This window comes from Bos grunniens, chromosome 10, assembly GCF_055505025.1.
Source record: "Bos grunniens cultivar Pamir isolate PY7600 chromosome 10, Bosgru_T2T1.0, whole genome shotgun sequence".
Lineage (NCBI taxonomy): Eukaryota > Metazoa > Chordata > Mammalia > Artiodactyla > Bovidae > Bos > Bos grunniens.
Genome location: NC_141174.1, coordinates 54,686,867 through 54,701,918, shown reverse-complemented (window position 1 = coordinate 54,701,918; position 15,052 = coordinate 54,686,867). Strand labels below are relative to the sequence as shown.

The 15,052-nt window shown below is 42.8% G+C and overlaps 1 long non-coding RNA gene across 9 annotated transcripts in view; it reads left to right on the top strand.

Moving 5' to 3' along the window:
* Nucleotides 1-15,052, top strand: part of LOC147364553 (uncharacterized) — a 202,635-nt gene that overhangs the window by 60,948 nt on the left and 126,635 nt on the right. The window contains exon 3 of one of the 9 annotated variants that reach the window (XR_015134664.1): nucleotides 3,630-4,466. The exons of the other annotated variants lie outside the window; for them this stretch is intronic. This is a non-coding gene — a long non-coding RNA (uncharacterized LOC147364553). Of the gene's footprint in view, nucleotides 1-3,629; nucleotides 4,467-15,052 lie in introns of those variants that run through there. 9 annotated transcript variants of the gene reach the window in all.

Genomic DNA, 15,052 nt, shown 5'->3' with positions numbered 1-15,052 from the left:
AAAAACTAACGAAAGAGCAAAATGACAAGTACTAAACAGGTGAAAAAGATGCTCGGCTTCACTAGTCATCAGGGGCTTGCAGACTGAAACAGTGGATTCTATTTCACATCTCTTTGGTTGGCAAAGTTTTCAAAATCTTAAAATGCTAAGTGTGGGTAAAGATACGAATAGAAATGGGGAATCTCATCTATTGCTGAAGAGTACAAATTGGCACCACCCCATGATTAAATATTTAGCAAGATCAAGTGAAGATAAAGATGCATAGACCCAGAAAACTGGCAATTTCACTACTTAGCATCCTGGAGGGAATTTCACACGTGTGCACAGGGAGATATTCATAAGAAGGCCTATTGCAGCATTGTTTGTGGCTAAAAATTGAAAACAACTTTAATACACATCAACATAAGAGATAAATTTAGACATAGCCATACTGTTGAATGCTTTAAAATACTGAAAAAGAATGAATTATCCATGTATCAACACGAATAAATCTCAAAAAACTCTGTTGAAATGTGCAATACACAAATTTGGGGAAAAATGTGCAAACCAGTTCTATATATTGTTTAAGACACGTATATGTAGTAAAACTATGAAAGATAATGAAAACACCAAATTCACAATGGCTCACCTCTGGAGAGGAAGGGAGGAGAATGGTGTTAGAGAATGTTACACAGAACACTTCAATATCTATAGTTTAAAAGGATATTGTGGAACATTTCAAACATACACAAAAGTAGAAAAAAATAGTAAAACATACCCCCATGTACCTAACACCCAGCTTCAATGATTATCAAATAATCATCAAACACTTGGCCAATCTTATTCATTTTCCCTCCATATGCATCCACTTATTTTTCTTGAATTAAAAAGTATATATATCAGACACCATGCTGTTTTGCCCATTAATATTTTAGTAAGCACCTGTAACAAATGAGAACATATAAAAAGCATAATTACTATATCATTATTATATTTCTCAAAATTATCAGTAATTTCTGTAGTGAGATGAATAATGCTTCCCCTAAAGATATCCATGGCTTAATTTGCAGAATCTGTGACTATGTTACCTTGCATGGTGAAAGGAACTTTGCAGGTGTGATGAAGTTAACGCTCTAGCAACGGGGAGAGTGTCCTTAATTATCCAGGTTAGTTGAGTGGAGTCAACGGGATAAATATAAGAGGGAGGCAGAAGTGTCTGAGTAGGTGATAGGAGTGGAAGGCAGAGTGAGCTTTGAAGATGCTACACTGCTGGCTTGGAGGTGGAGGAAGGGGACATGAGCCAAGGCATCCAGGTGGCCTCTTGAAGCTACAGAAATCAAGGAAGAGATTCTTTCCTAGAATCTCCAAAAGGAACACAGCCCCACTGACCCCTTGATTTTGTCCAAGGAAAGCCACTTCAGATTTCTGATTTACAAGACATGTAAGATCATAAGTTTGTGGTAAGCCACTAAGTTTGTGAAAATTTTCTGCAGCAGAAAGAGGAAACAAATGCAATTCCTTAATATCATCAAACAGACAATCAATAGTTAAATTTCCCAATTGTCTCGGAAATATTTCATTACATTATTTGTGTGGTACTTCAACAGAAGAACTAATTTAGGTATCAGAGGCCAGGATTTGTTATTATGTGGCTTTGGGCAAATCATTTACCTTTAGTTTTTGTTTCTGGGTTTGTATTTTAATGTTTAATGAGTTTTTAATCAGCATCCCTATCACGGGGAAGACATTACCAAATGTAAACATACTTTAAAAAGATTAAAATACTGTGTACCTATAAGGCAATTGAATCAGCCAAATGAGATTTATTGAGCAACTATTGTGCAGGATGCTTCCAAGCAGAGGTAGGACACCAGTATGAAAGGGCTTGATTCCTGGCCACAAGGGTTTCCTGTCTAGTTGTGAAAAGCATCTTAACGTCAATAGAGGCTGTATGGAATAGTGGGCATCCCAAGATCTGAGTCAGACAGACGTAGGTAAAAACACAATCTGATTCCCAGCTCGGCCAGGTGCTCTTGGAAAAGTTGCTTAAGCTCCAAGTACTCTTGTGTCCTTCAGAGAGTTGATAGGGTGATTAAAGGAGTTAAGCCCTGTAAAGCTCTGAGCAGGTAAAAAAAATGCTCCACGTGAGCTATTTCCCTCTCAGGTATCTTAGCAGCAAGATAAGCATCACTCAGCCTAGATTCATGACTCAGCAGCATGAAACTATCTAAAGGATGTCCATGCTGAGGTTGGACAACTCAGAGAAGGTGAGACCCTTGTTAGGGGGAAGCCAAAAAAAATCAGTGACTTAATAAAGATTGTAGGATTTGACCCAAGCTTTGCCAGATATGAACCATGCAGATAGGGAGCAAGCAGGGAGGGAGCCATTCCAGGTGGGAGAGGGCAGGGATGGGGGGCAGGTTCACATTAGGAGTCAGACAGCAAGGAGATGGTGTCACTGGCAGGGGAAATATACAAAGGACAATAATGCAAGACAATATGGGGAGGGAAGCTTGTAGCCAGATGATGGGAAGTTCTTTATTAACCCATCTTTTGTAGCCGTAGCACCTACAAGGTGCCATTCATCATGAGCCCTTCCCTTTCTCGCTCCTACTACTTTTTCAAAGAACCTTGAACTCTGCTTTGTCTTGCCTTTTGGAATTCTATAGCTTAAAAAATAAATAAACCCAGTACAAGAAAAATTCATAAATCCCGGACACTATGGCATCGTGACAGAGCAGAGCACACTGAGGCTGCTGCCAGAAGCCATTTCACAATTCCTGCTCTGAACCTTCCATTAATCCCCACGGTTTCCATTTAATTTGGAGGCCTGTACAGAATGTCCCACTCAGAATTGCTTGCTGTCTTATTCACCTTCATCTCCAAGTTCCTGTTTGACCCTTACATCAGCATATATTACCCAGCCCCATACCCTTCATGGTTTTTTTGAGGGGAATGACTCCAAATGAAGCAGTTCCTGGGTCATGAGCCCAAAAGAAGTTAGGTGAGCAGATACATGAAAGGGGAATTGTTTCAGTATGAAGTGCTTATTTCTTTTCTCCTTGCTGGAGGTAGGTTAGGAGGCTGGATAGGAAACTGTGCTGTTGGTTCAGCAAACTGAAATCCCCTGTGTATTTCAGACAGAATGACATTTAATATAGAAGGACTTACCAGATCATGGGGAGGGCTGGAAAAGTGAGCTCTAGGCTGACTGTGCTCCTGATGACTCCCAGATCACTGCAGAACTGACCCACCAAGGGAGCCACCTCCTGTTTCCTCAATTAGGTGGTTGTCCCTGAAGCTGAGGACCACTGCAGGGTCACCAAGAGCCCTGGATAGACAGTCACAGCTATAACTGACTCCCAGCTCCACCCCTCACCAGTGTGTGATGCTGGGCCACATATGTAATTCTCTGAGCCTCCATTTCCTCTTCTTTAAGATGGATATGAAAATCCAACCCTGATGGTGGTGGTAAATACAAAAAGAGATATGGTAGTGGAGGAATCTACCCCTACTTGTTTGAACTCTTAGTGAATTTCAGTCTCTTCCTCTTCCTTCTACTAAGTGCCTCAGGGAGGGGGGAATATTCAGTGGGAGAGTGAAGGGCTTTCTTGGTGGCTCAGTGGTAAAGAATTCACTTGCCATTGCAGGAGACATGGGTTCCATCCCTGGGTCAGGAAGATCCCCTGGAAAAGGAAGTGGCAACCCACTCCAGTATTCTTGCCAGGAAGATCCCACGGATGGAGGAGCCTGGCGGGGTACAGTCCATGGGGTCACAAAAGAGTTGGCTACAACTGAGCGACTAAACAAGAGTGAAGTTTGGTTTTAAGTTTCTGGCTATTGACTGTGGGAAGAACATTTGGGACAATATCAAACAACAACTGAGAGACGTTTTAACCTTGTGTTTAAGAAAGTCCACAAGGAAGTCATCTTAGTTTAAAAACAAAGTTATAATTGATGTGCATTGTGAAGCCAAAATCACAGGTGAACGATGGCCTTTTCCAATGTTCAGGAGGAAAGGGTGGCTTCCTATGGATGCTACTTTGTCATCTTTTGCCCCCATCATCTCCATCCTTTTTCTCAGCTGTACAGAAGAGCTTCACCAGTGGAGCCCCAAGCAGCCAGTCCTAGGGCTGTGTTTGCCAGCAGCATCCCTGTGTCTATTATGAAGATATCTGCCTGCTCGTTTCTTGCCAAAATGAGTCATGGCCCATCATAATCTTCATGAGTATCTCTTCAAACATGGTCTCCTGACTTCTACTGGTGATCAATCTTCTTAATTCTCTTAACATTTCCTGGGAACTTACACAAGGCCAAACCCTAGGCTGTCTCTGGAGGAAATGAACTAGGATCACTCTTGGACTAGAGAGGGTGGCAGGCACGTAAACAAAGACAGTAATTGAATATGAGCGTATAAAGACAATCAAGATTGGGGTGGTGTAGAGATGAGCCCTGACTCTGCCAGGGGAAGTTGGTAATGCTTTCCAGAAGGGCCTTACCTTCATCACTCTCCCAGTAGTATCCCACCATCCACTGCTTCATCCTCCTTGGAACTCCCTGCTTCATTTTGGGACCACTGCTGCCCACTTGGAGAAGGCGATGGCACCCCACTCCAGTACTCTTGCCTAGAAAATCCCATGGACAGAGGAGCCTGGTAGGCTGCAGTTCATGGGGTCGCTAGAAGTCCGACACGACTGAGCAACTTCACTTTCACTTTTCACTTTCATGCATTGGAGAAGGAAATGGCAACCCACTCCAGTGTTCTTGCCTGGAGAATCCCAGGGACGGGGGAGCCTGGCGGGCTGCTGTCTATGGGGTCGCACAGAATCGGACACGACTGAGGTGACTTAGCAGCAGCAGCTGCCCACTTTGCTCCTTCCTTCCACTCCTTCCTCAGCAGTCTCCTTTGCCATCTGTTCCTCTTCTGATGCAGCTCTAAATGTTAAGCCTACCCAGGGCCTCTGCTAAATGCAACTTCTTCTTTCCCTAAGGTTTGTCACCGTGTGATTGAATTCACTCCCAAGGATTTAAATGCCCACTGTGTGCTAATACACTGAACACCTCTTCTGAACCCATATGTCCAACTACCCACTTAGCATCTCCCCTTAGAGATCTCAAGAATGTCTGGAACTTATATCCAAAACAGAACTTTCGATCCCAATAGGCCCCCAGCCCAGGTTCTTCCATCTCAGTAATACAACCATATACCCTGTCCTTTATTCTCCTAAATACCACCTTTCTTTCCTCCCATATCCAACCCATTAGCTTGTGGGTGTTCAGACTCTAATCTTTAGCTCTAAGTTTAGCCTGTCATGTCTGGCCTTGATTACTGTTACCCTGCCTCCACTTCTGCCCCTTCCAATCCATTCATACAGAGCAATAAACATGATCTGTGAATAACGAGAACTGTAGAACCTCAGTCATCTGCTTAAACCTTCTACTGACTCCCTGTTGCATTTCAGGTAAAATCCAAATTCCTTCCCTTTGTGGAAGACCTGGTGTGATCTGGCCTATGTCCACATCCCCAGACTCATCTCTCACCATAAAATTAGGTGGTATCAGAGAAGTTGCTTCATACCCAGGTCTGGGGATGCAGGAGTGCTGAAAGGACCCAGTGAGCCAGAAGAAGCTTGAGGTCAGGATGAGGGGTGGGGACATGAATACCTGAGCAACAATCAGATTCTTGACTCCCAGTAGTCGTACCATCAGAACACCTGACTGGAAAGACTCATTGGACCCCAGAGCAGGATTCCCAATCATCAAGAAGGACATGTGTCCATTCCCAGGAGGCCAGGGCAGACCCAGAAGACAGGCACTCTGCCTCCTATGCCCTGGTACCATGGAAGGAGGAGGTGGAGGAGTATGCTTGCAATTTGAGAAAAGTACAGATGGGAAGTTTAAACTTTGAATGGACTGAACATTTAGAAAAGAGAAACTATTGTAAGTTTTAGCCACTTAAGTGGAAATGCTTTTTTTTCTTTTGAACTCCATCACTTGGAATGGGACTCCAGAACAAGAGGAAGACATTTATAATAAGTTTTTAAAAGTTCTGTGTTTTGAACACATCTTGCTGCTGCTGCTGCTAAGTCGCTTCAGTCGTGTCTGACTCTGTGCGACCCCATAGACGGCAGCCCACCAGGCTCCCCGGTCCCTGGGATTCTCCAGGCAAGAACACTGGAGTGGGTTGCCATTTCCTTCTCCAATGCATGGAAGTGAAAAGTGAAAGCGAAATTGTTCAGTTGTGTCCAACTCTTCGCGATCCCATGGACTGCAGCCCACCAGGCTCCTCCATCCATGGGATTTTCCAGGCAAGAGGACTGGAGTGGGGTGCCATGAACACATCTTATTTGTGTTCAAAATAATCTGACCCATTGCAGATATAAATAGAACTATATATGTAGATATAAACTGGAAATAAGTCAACCTAAATATTAACAATAGTCATTCCTGGGATGTGAGAACAAATATTTTAATTTTTTGATACTTTTTCCTCTTTTCTTATTTTTCTGCAATGAGCATGTGTGACTCAGAATCAGAACAGCACAGTTAACATTTTTTTGAGAGTTCAAGCACTCTTCATCTGTGAAGACTTTCCTGATTCCAAAGGCAACACCTAAGAGCTCCTTCCGTGTCCGCCGATAATTATCTGGCTTCCTCACAAGGCTGTGAGCTCTTCAGAGTGGGGGCGGCGTCTCTTCATCTATATATTCTCAGTTCCAGCTCAAGAAATGCAGCCATTGGATATTTAATAAGTATTTCTTAAGTAAAAGATTAAGAATCCACCCTGAGAGGCTCTTCCTTTTGGCTGTAGATATTTCATTTTTAGGATACTTTTGTTCAATCTTTGATTTCTAATAGGAGAATAAACCCTTTGTCAGCAATTAACATTCAGTACGGATTAACTGAACAGGGCTTAGAAAAACGAGGCAGTAGACTGTAAATTGGGCTTGTCAAGGAGGAAGCAGAGACAGGGTCAGGGGCCAGTACACCCCATGAATGATGTAATGTGGAGGCAGGCAGGACCCAGGCTGGGGAGGTGAGGGAGGCACTTGCCTTGGGCACAGAATTTCAGCAGGCTCAAAAATCTCAGTGATCAAGAGATATCATATTTCAATACCATATTTTAAAAATCAAAATTTATGTAAAAAAATCCACGATAAGCAAAAAATCAAAATTGTTCAATAAAAATAGGATCAGTATCACTAATTTTTCTTTTTGCCTTGGGCTATAGTGTGGCTCAGTAGAACACTGCTACTGATTTTGTCTTGACTGAAAAGTTTAATATTTTGTTCATCCTGGCATTTTTTTTTTACAGTAAGTTTAATTTTTAAAATAATGAATGAAAATATTTATCTTGATGTTGGAGTTTTTGCCATCACCTTAAGTTTTGCCCTGAGGTGAGTACCTCACTCCCCTTCCCCTAGTACTGACCCTGGGTGATTGTCAGCCATGGGGTTGGAGGGCGGGTGTATGTGAAAATGTCCACATTCTGGAACAGGAGAAAGGATCTTCCTGGCCTAACACCAAGTGTCTCACTCTACTGGAGCTGCCAGAACATATTACCACAGACATGGGGGCTTAAGCAATGAAAATTTATGTCCTGAAGTTCTGGAGGCTAGAAGTCTGAGATCTGGGTACTGGCATGGTCAAATTCTTGGAGAGTACCCTCTTCCTGGCTTGCAGACAATCACCTTCTCCCTATGTCCCTCATAGTGTAGAGAGAGGGAGAAAGCACTCTGATGTATCTTCTTGTGCATGCAAGAATACTAGAATGGGTAACTATTGCCTCCCCTAGGGAAACTTCTCAACCAGGGATTGAATACTCATCTCCTGCATCTGCTGCCTTGGAAGGTAGATTCTTTACCGCTGAGCCATTGGGGAGGTCCCAGCGTTTCTTCTTCTCTTAAGAATTAGTATCTTATTACTAATCCCATCTGTAGGTGCTACCCTCATGACTTCATCTTGTTGTTTAGTCACTAAATTGTGTCTGATTCTTTGCAAACCCAGGAAGTGCAGCACACCAGACTTTTCTGTCCATCAATATCTCCTTGAGTTTGATCAAACTCAAGTCCATTGAGTCAGTGATGCCATCCAATCATCTCATCCTCTGTTGCCCTCTTCTCCTCTTGCCCTCAATTTTTCCCAGCATCAGGGTCTTTTCTAATGAATCAGCTGTTTGAATCAGGTGGCCAAAACATTGAAGCTTCAGCTTCAGCGTCAGTCCTTGCAATGAATATTCAGGACTGATTTCCTTTAGGATGGACTGGTTGGATCTCCTTGCAGTCCAAGGGACTCTCAAGAGTCTTCTCCAACACCACAGTTCAAAGCATCAATTCTTCAGTGCTCAGCTTTCTTCACAGTCCAACTCTCACATCCATACATGACCACTGGAAAAACCATAGCCTTGACTAGACGGACCTTTGTTGGCAAAGTAATGTCTCTGCTTTTGAATATGCTATCTAGGTTGGTCATAACTTTCCTTCCAAGGAGTAAGCATCTTTTAATTTCATGGCTGCAATCACCATCTACAGTGATTTTGGAGCACCAAAAATTGATGCTTTTGAACTGTGGTATTGGAGAAGACTCTTGAGAGTGCCTTGGACTGCAAGGAGATCAAACTATTCTTCTCCAACACCACGGTTCAAAAGCATCAATTCTTTGGCGCTCAGCCTTCTTCATGGTCCAACTCTCACATCCATACATGACTACTGGAAAAACTATAGCTTTGACTATATGGACCTTTGTCAGCAAGGTGATGTCTCTGCTTTTTAATACACTGTCTAGGTTTGTCATAGCTATTCTTCAAAGAAGCAAGTGTCTTTTAATTTTGTGGCTGTAGTCACTGTCCACATTGATTCCGGAGCCCAAGAAAATGAAATCTGACACTGTTACCACTGTTTCCCCATCTATTTGCCATGAAGTGATAGTACCGGATGCCAAGATCTGGTGAAACAGTAGAGTAAGACACATGGTGTTAATGCCAGTTTTTTGAATGTTGAGTTTTAAGCCAGCTTTTTCACTCTCCTCTTTCACCTTCATCTAGAGACTTTTTAGTTCCTCTTCAATTTCTGCCATTAAAGTTATATCATCTGTATACCTGAGGTTGTTGATATTTCTCCTGGCAATCTTGATTCCAGCTTGTGACTCATCCAACCTGGCATTTTACATAATGTACTCTGCATAGAAGTTAAATAAGTAGGGTGACAATATACAGGCTTGACATACTCCTTTTCTAATTTTGAACCACTCCATTGTTCTATGTCCAGTTCTAACTGGTGCTCTTGTCCTGCATACACATTTCTCAGGAGGCAGATAAGGTGGTCTGGTATTTGCATCTCATTAAGAATATTCCAGTTTGTAGTGATCCACACAGTCAAAGGCTTTAGCCTAGTCAATGAAGCGGAAGTAGATTTTTTTTTTTTTAATTCCCTTGCTTTTTCAATGATCCAACATATGTTGCCAATTTGATCTCTGGTTCCTCTGCCTTTTCTCAATCTAACTTGTACATCTGGAAGTTCTTAGTTCATGTACTGCTGAAGCCTAGCTTGAAAGATTTTGAACATAATCTTGCTGGCATGTGAAATGAGTGCAATTGTATAATAACTTGAACTTCCTTTGGCATTGCCTTTCTTTGGGATTGGAATGAAAACTGACCTTTTCCAGGCCTGTGGCCACTGCTGAGTTTTCCAAATTTGGTGGAATAATGAGGGTAGCACTCTAACAGTGTCAACTTTTAAGACCTGAAATAGCTCAGCTACAATTCTATCACCTCCACTACTGTTGTTGATAGTAATGCTTCCTAATGCCCACTTGACTTCACTCTCCAGGATGTCTGGCTCTAGGTGAGTGACCACATCATCATGGTTAACTGGGTCACTAAGAGCTTTTTTGTACAGTTCTTCTGTGTACTCTTACCACCTTTTCTTAATCTCTTCTGCTTCTGTTAAGTCCTTGCTGTTTTGTCCTTTATTATGCCTATCTTTGTGTGAAATATTCCCTTGCTGCTGCTAAGTCGCTTCAGTCGTGTCAGACTCTGTGCGACCCCATAGACGGCAGCCCACCAGGCTCCCCCATCCCTGGGATTCTCCAGGCAAGAACACTGCAGTGGGTTGCCATTTCCTTTTCCAATGCATGAAAGTGAAAAGTGAAAGTGAAGTCGCTCAGTCATGTCTGACTCGTAGTGACCCCACGGACTGCAGCCTACCAGGCTCCTCCGTCCATGGGATTTTCCAGGCAAGAGTACTGGAGTGGGGTCCCACTGCCTTCTCCAGAAATATTCCCTTGGTATCTCCAATTTTCTTAAAGAGATCTCTAGTTTTTTCCCATTCTATTGTTTTCCTCTGTTTCTTTGTGTTGGTCACTTAAGAAGGCTTTTTTTTTTTCTTTAATCTTGCCTTGCTGTTCTTTGGAACTCTGCATTCATTTGGGTATATCTTTCCCTTTCTCCTTTGCCTTTTGCTTCTCTTCTTTTCTCAGTGATTTTTAAGGCCTCTTCAGACAACTGCTTTGTCTTCTTGCATTTCTTTCTCTTGGGGATGGTTTTGGTCACCACCTCCTGTACAATGTTATGAACCTCCGTCCATAGTTCTTCAGGCACCATGTCTAGCAGATCTGGTCCCTTGAATCTATTCATCACCTCCACTGTATAATCATAAGGAATTTGATTTAGATCATATTTGAATGCCCTAGTGGTTTTTCCTACTTTCTTAAATTTGAGCCTGAATTTTTCAATAAGGAGCTGATGATCTAAACCACAGTCAGCTCCAGGTCTTGTTTTTGCTGTCTGTATAGAGCTTCTCCATTTTGACTGCAAAGAATATAATCAATCTGATTTTGGTACCATCTGGTGATGTCCATGCCTAGAATTGAATTTGGTGTTGTTGGGAGAGAGTGTTTGCTATGACCAGTGCATTCTCTTGGCAAAATTTTGTTAGCCTTTGCACTAGCCTTTGCACTAGCCTTTATTTTGTACTCCAAGGCCAAACTTGCCTGTTACTCGGGGTACCTGCCTGTCACTCCAGGTACTTGACTTCCTACTTTTGCATTCCAGTCCCCTAAGATGAAAAGAACATCTTTTTTTGGTGTTAGTTCTGGGAGATTTTGTAGGTCTTTGTAGGCTTGTTCAACTTCAGCTTCTTCAGCATTAGAGGTTGGATCTAGACTTGGATTACTGTGATGTTGAATGGTTTGCCTTGGAAACAAACTAAGATCATTTTGTCATTTTTGAAATTGCACCCAAGTACTGCATTTTGGTCTCTTTTGTTGATTATAAGGGCTACTCCATTTCTTCTAAGGGATTTTTGCCCACAGTAGTAGATACAATGGTCATCTGAATTAAATTCCCCCATTTCATTCCATTTTAGTTCACTGATTCTGAAAATGTCAATACTCACTCTTGTCATCTCCTGTTTGACCACTTCAAATTTACCTTGATTTATGGAATTAACATTCCAGGTTCATATGCAATAGTGTTTTTTACAGCATCAGACTACTTTCACCACCAGATACAACCACAACTGGGCATCATTTCTGCTTTGGCTCAATCTCTTCATTCTTTCTGTAGCTATTTCTTCATTCTTAATATTGGGCACCTACTGACCTGGGGGATTCATCTTTCAGTGTCATATCTTTTTGCCTTTTCATACTGTTCCTGGGGTTCTCAAGGCAAGAATATAGAAGTGGTTCTCCAGTGGACCCCATTTTTTCAGGCCCTAACTAGCAGGGACATGCCATTCAGCCAGTCAATGTAGCTGGATGACATTCCCGGTGCCCTGGCTGTCCCACTGCTGGTCCTTATTGAGCATTTAAATCTTCACTGGCTGTCGGGTGTCAGTCAACATGCAGCCACAGGTTGAGGCAAAGGCCCTGCTGGAATGTCTGGGAAGGGAATCCGGGGAAGGCTCGAGTCAGTGTTGGATGAAGACCATGAGCAGAGGTCGCCTTGACTTCACAGCTGCAGTTGGCTTTCCTGGAGCTGATCTGCTGCCCATGGGTCACTGTCCACTGTGGAGCTAATCAGCCACCCAAGAGCCGTTGGATCCGTTAGAGCTCATCTAACCCCAGTTATGTTCCAAAGGCCTCACCTCCAAATACCATCCCATTGAGGGTGAGGCCTTCAACATGTAAATTTTGGAGGAACTCATTCAGTCCATAACACCAAGGGTGAGCATTGCTTTTGACATCAATGCCCAAAATAACAAGAGGGATATTAATAATATTAATAATGTCTTAGAGCATGTTCCAGTTTCACTTCTGTTGTCTCATCTAATCATCATGAAAAGTCTGTGAGGAAGGAAGAACAGGCATTATCAGTTTGTTTATAGAATGAGGGAACTTGATGAAGGCAAGTGGTATCTGACTAGTAGGGAATTCTTTGAACTCTGGGCTCCTGATTCCAAAGCAGTGTTTTGTCCACCACTCCAGTACTCTCCCTCCCTCTCCCTTTACTGAAGAAAGACATTTTACTTATCGGGTCCTTTAACTCCTGTTATCTCCTTCATGATTCTGACAACAACACTGTGAAGTAAGCAGGACAGGGATTTTTATCCCCATTTTACAGATGAGGACACTGAGTCCAAAAAAGACATCACCTTGGTGCAAACCATAGAGCCCCCAAGTGGGAAAGTCAGGTTTCAACCCCGGGTTCTGTGAGCATACCTCCTCCCTAGCAGAGAAGCACCCAGGTCCCCATTCCATCCCACTGTGAAGGATGAGGGGGTCCTGCCTGCTTGTTGGGCCTGGACTGCTGTGATGACAAAAGACCTTAGAAATCCAGTAAGTGGGAGAGTTTTCCTGCCAAGGCACCACAGGGCAGCATTTGACTTCTTGGAATGATGGAATATGCTGGCAAGTTCTTCACGCCCAGCTCCAGTCTTTACCACAATCCCTGTGATGTTCACAACCCTTCAGTGGGTGACAGCAGTTCCCAGGCTCACAATATGCAGATGGTTCCCAGGACAGGCTGTGGGAACCAGGTTCAGTGCCCTCATTTCACCTGCATTGATCAGTTGGTAGCACGAGGGGCTTTCTGAGTCTCCCTTGTACCATATCTTTCTCAAAACAGGAGATGGACCCCAGTCCCCTCCAGGGACTGTAAAAATGCTAGCACATGGTAAATGGACCACACATCTTGAAATTCAAATATGGTGCATGAACATGGGAAGAGAAATCTGATCCCAGTAAAAGATACAGACTCAAAGGAGAGCCAAATGAAACCCTTGAGGAAGAATTCAAGGGGTGCCTCATACAGAACTCAGCCCTTTGAAACTCAGGGAATCAATCACTGAAGACCTTCATCCACTTAGTAGAGTAATGATGAGTCTTTAGAAAGAAGGATGTCAGGTAAATGTGTTTGTGGCTCAGAATAAAGAATTAACTTGTGCCAAAAAGTCCGGTGGCTATAGCATTAGCTGTGAATGATTGAGAACAACAATGTCAGAGGCTGGCAATGTGTTGGAAGCCGCCAATGGGATGAGAACCCAAGGAAAGTTTTATCTCCCTTAGAAAACATCTATCATGTGAGTAGACTACATTAAATACGAAAATGCCAGTTACTTGCCTCTTCCTCTTCTCATTCTCCTTCTCTTCCTTCCTCCTCTTTCTGTTCCTTTTCTCCTTTTCATTTCTTCTCTTCTTCTTTCCTTCTCCTTTACATTTTGGTATGTTGTATTCTTTCTCCTTTTTCCTCTTATTTTTTCTCTCTTTCCCTTTGTCTCTCTCTCTCCTCTTTCTAGCTTTCTCTCTCACTTCTGCTCCCTCTACCCTTTCCAGCTAGATTTTTTTGCTCCTAAGTGCTTTTGGCTATGTGATCTGGGGCCACCTGGTAACAGAGAAGTCTCTCTGGAAATGAAAAGATTGTACTAGAAGTTTTCTGGCATAGGACAGGAAAGCAGGTATATTGCTTGTAAGCTTTACAAACTAGAATGTTATATAGCCATTAGAAATGATGGCCCTGGAAACTATGAAATGGCATGAGAAGAGCTTATCTGCTACATTGAAATGAAAAATTCAGGAGGCAAAATCATATGTGTGGCATGATTACAATTGTGTTTAAAATGCAGCCAAAATCTATGCACAGGAAAACCTGGAGGGAAATAAACCAAAAAGTTGACAATTACCTTCTTAAAGGAGGGTGACTTTAAGTGGTTATTCTCCATTTTTTACTCCTAACTTTTACTTAGTAAGCACACTTTGCCTTTATAGTGATAAATTAAACAGTACAGAGAGATCAAACCAGTTAATCCTAAAGGGAATCAACCCTGAATATTCATTGAAAGGACTGATGCTGAAGTTCCAATACTTTGGCAAGGAGTCAACTCTTTGGAAAAGACCCTCATTCTGGGAAAGATTGAGGGCAGGAGGAGAAGGGGACAGCAGGGTGAGCAAGATAGCATCACCAACTCAGTGGACATGAATCTGAGCAAACTCCGGGAGGGAGTGAAGGACAGAGAAGCCTGGCCTGCTGCAGTCCGTGGGTCACCAAGAGTTTGAACTGAACAACAGCTAATTACTGAATGACAACAACAATGATAGTCATGTCAGAAACTTGCTATCCGGGCATGACCACTCTACAGTTTGGGGTTACACCTTATAATGGGCAGGGCTTGGTGCCAGCCAAGGGAGATGGAGCTACTTATGAAATTTCATACCAGTCCCCACACAATTCATGGCTCCTGTAATGCCACTTGTCTTTTCAGCCTTCGGACAGGAAATTTGTACTGTACTTATTGAGTCCCCCCTACAAAGGAGCACGTATGCTGGAAGCTTCACATACCTTATCATTGCAGCCCTAAAAGAGAGGGGCTATTATCATCCCCCTTCTACACGTGTAGAAACTGAAACTTGGTAGGTGATTCATTCATCATCCCAAAGAAACTCAGTCATAAAATAAACTTTAACTCAGTTTGGTCTGAATTCTGCATTACCCCAAGTGATCGCCAAGGAATTCAAGCTTCTGAAAGAAGCAAAGGTGGAGGAAAGCTCCTCAAGGTAGTGAAAAATCAAAGAAACCAGTCAAATTTGGGCTGGGAAAGAAGTTAGCTCATTGTGCAGAGGTAAATTCCCTGAGTATTGT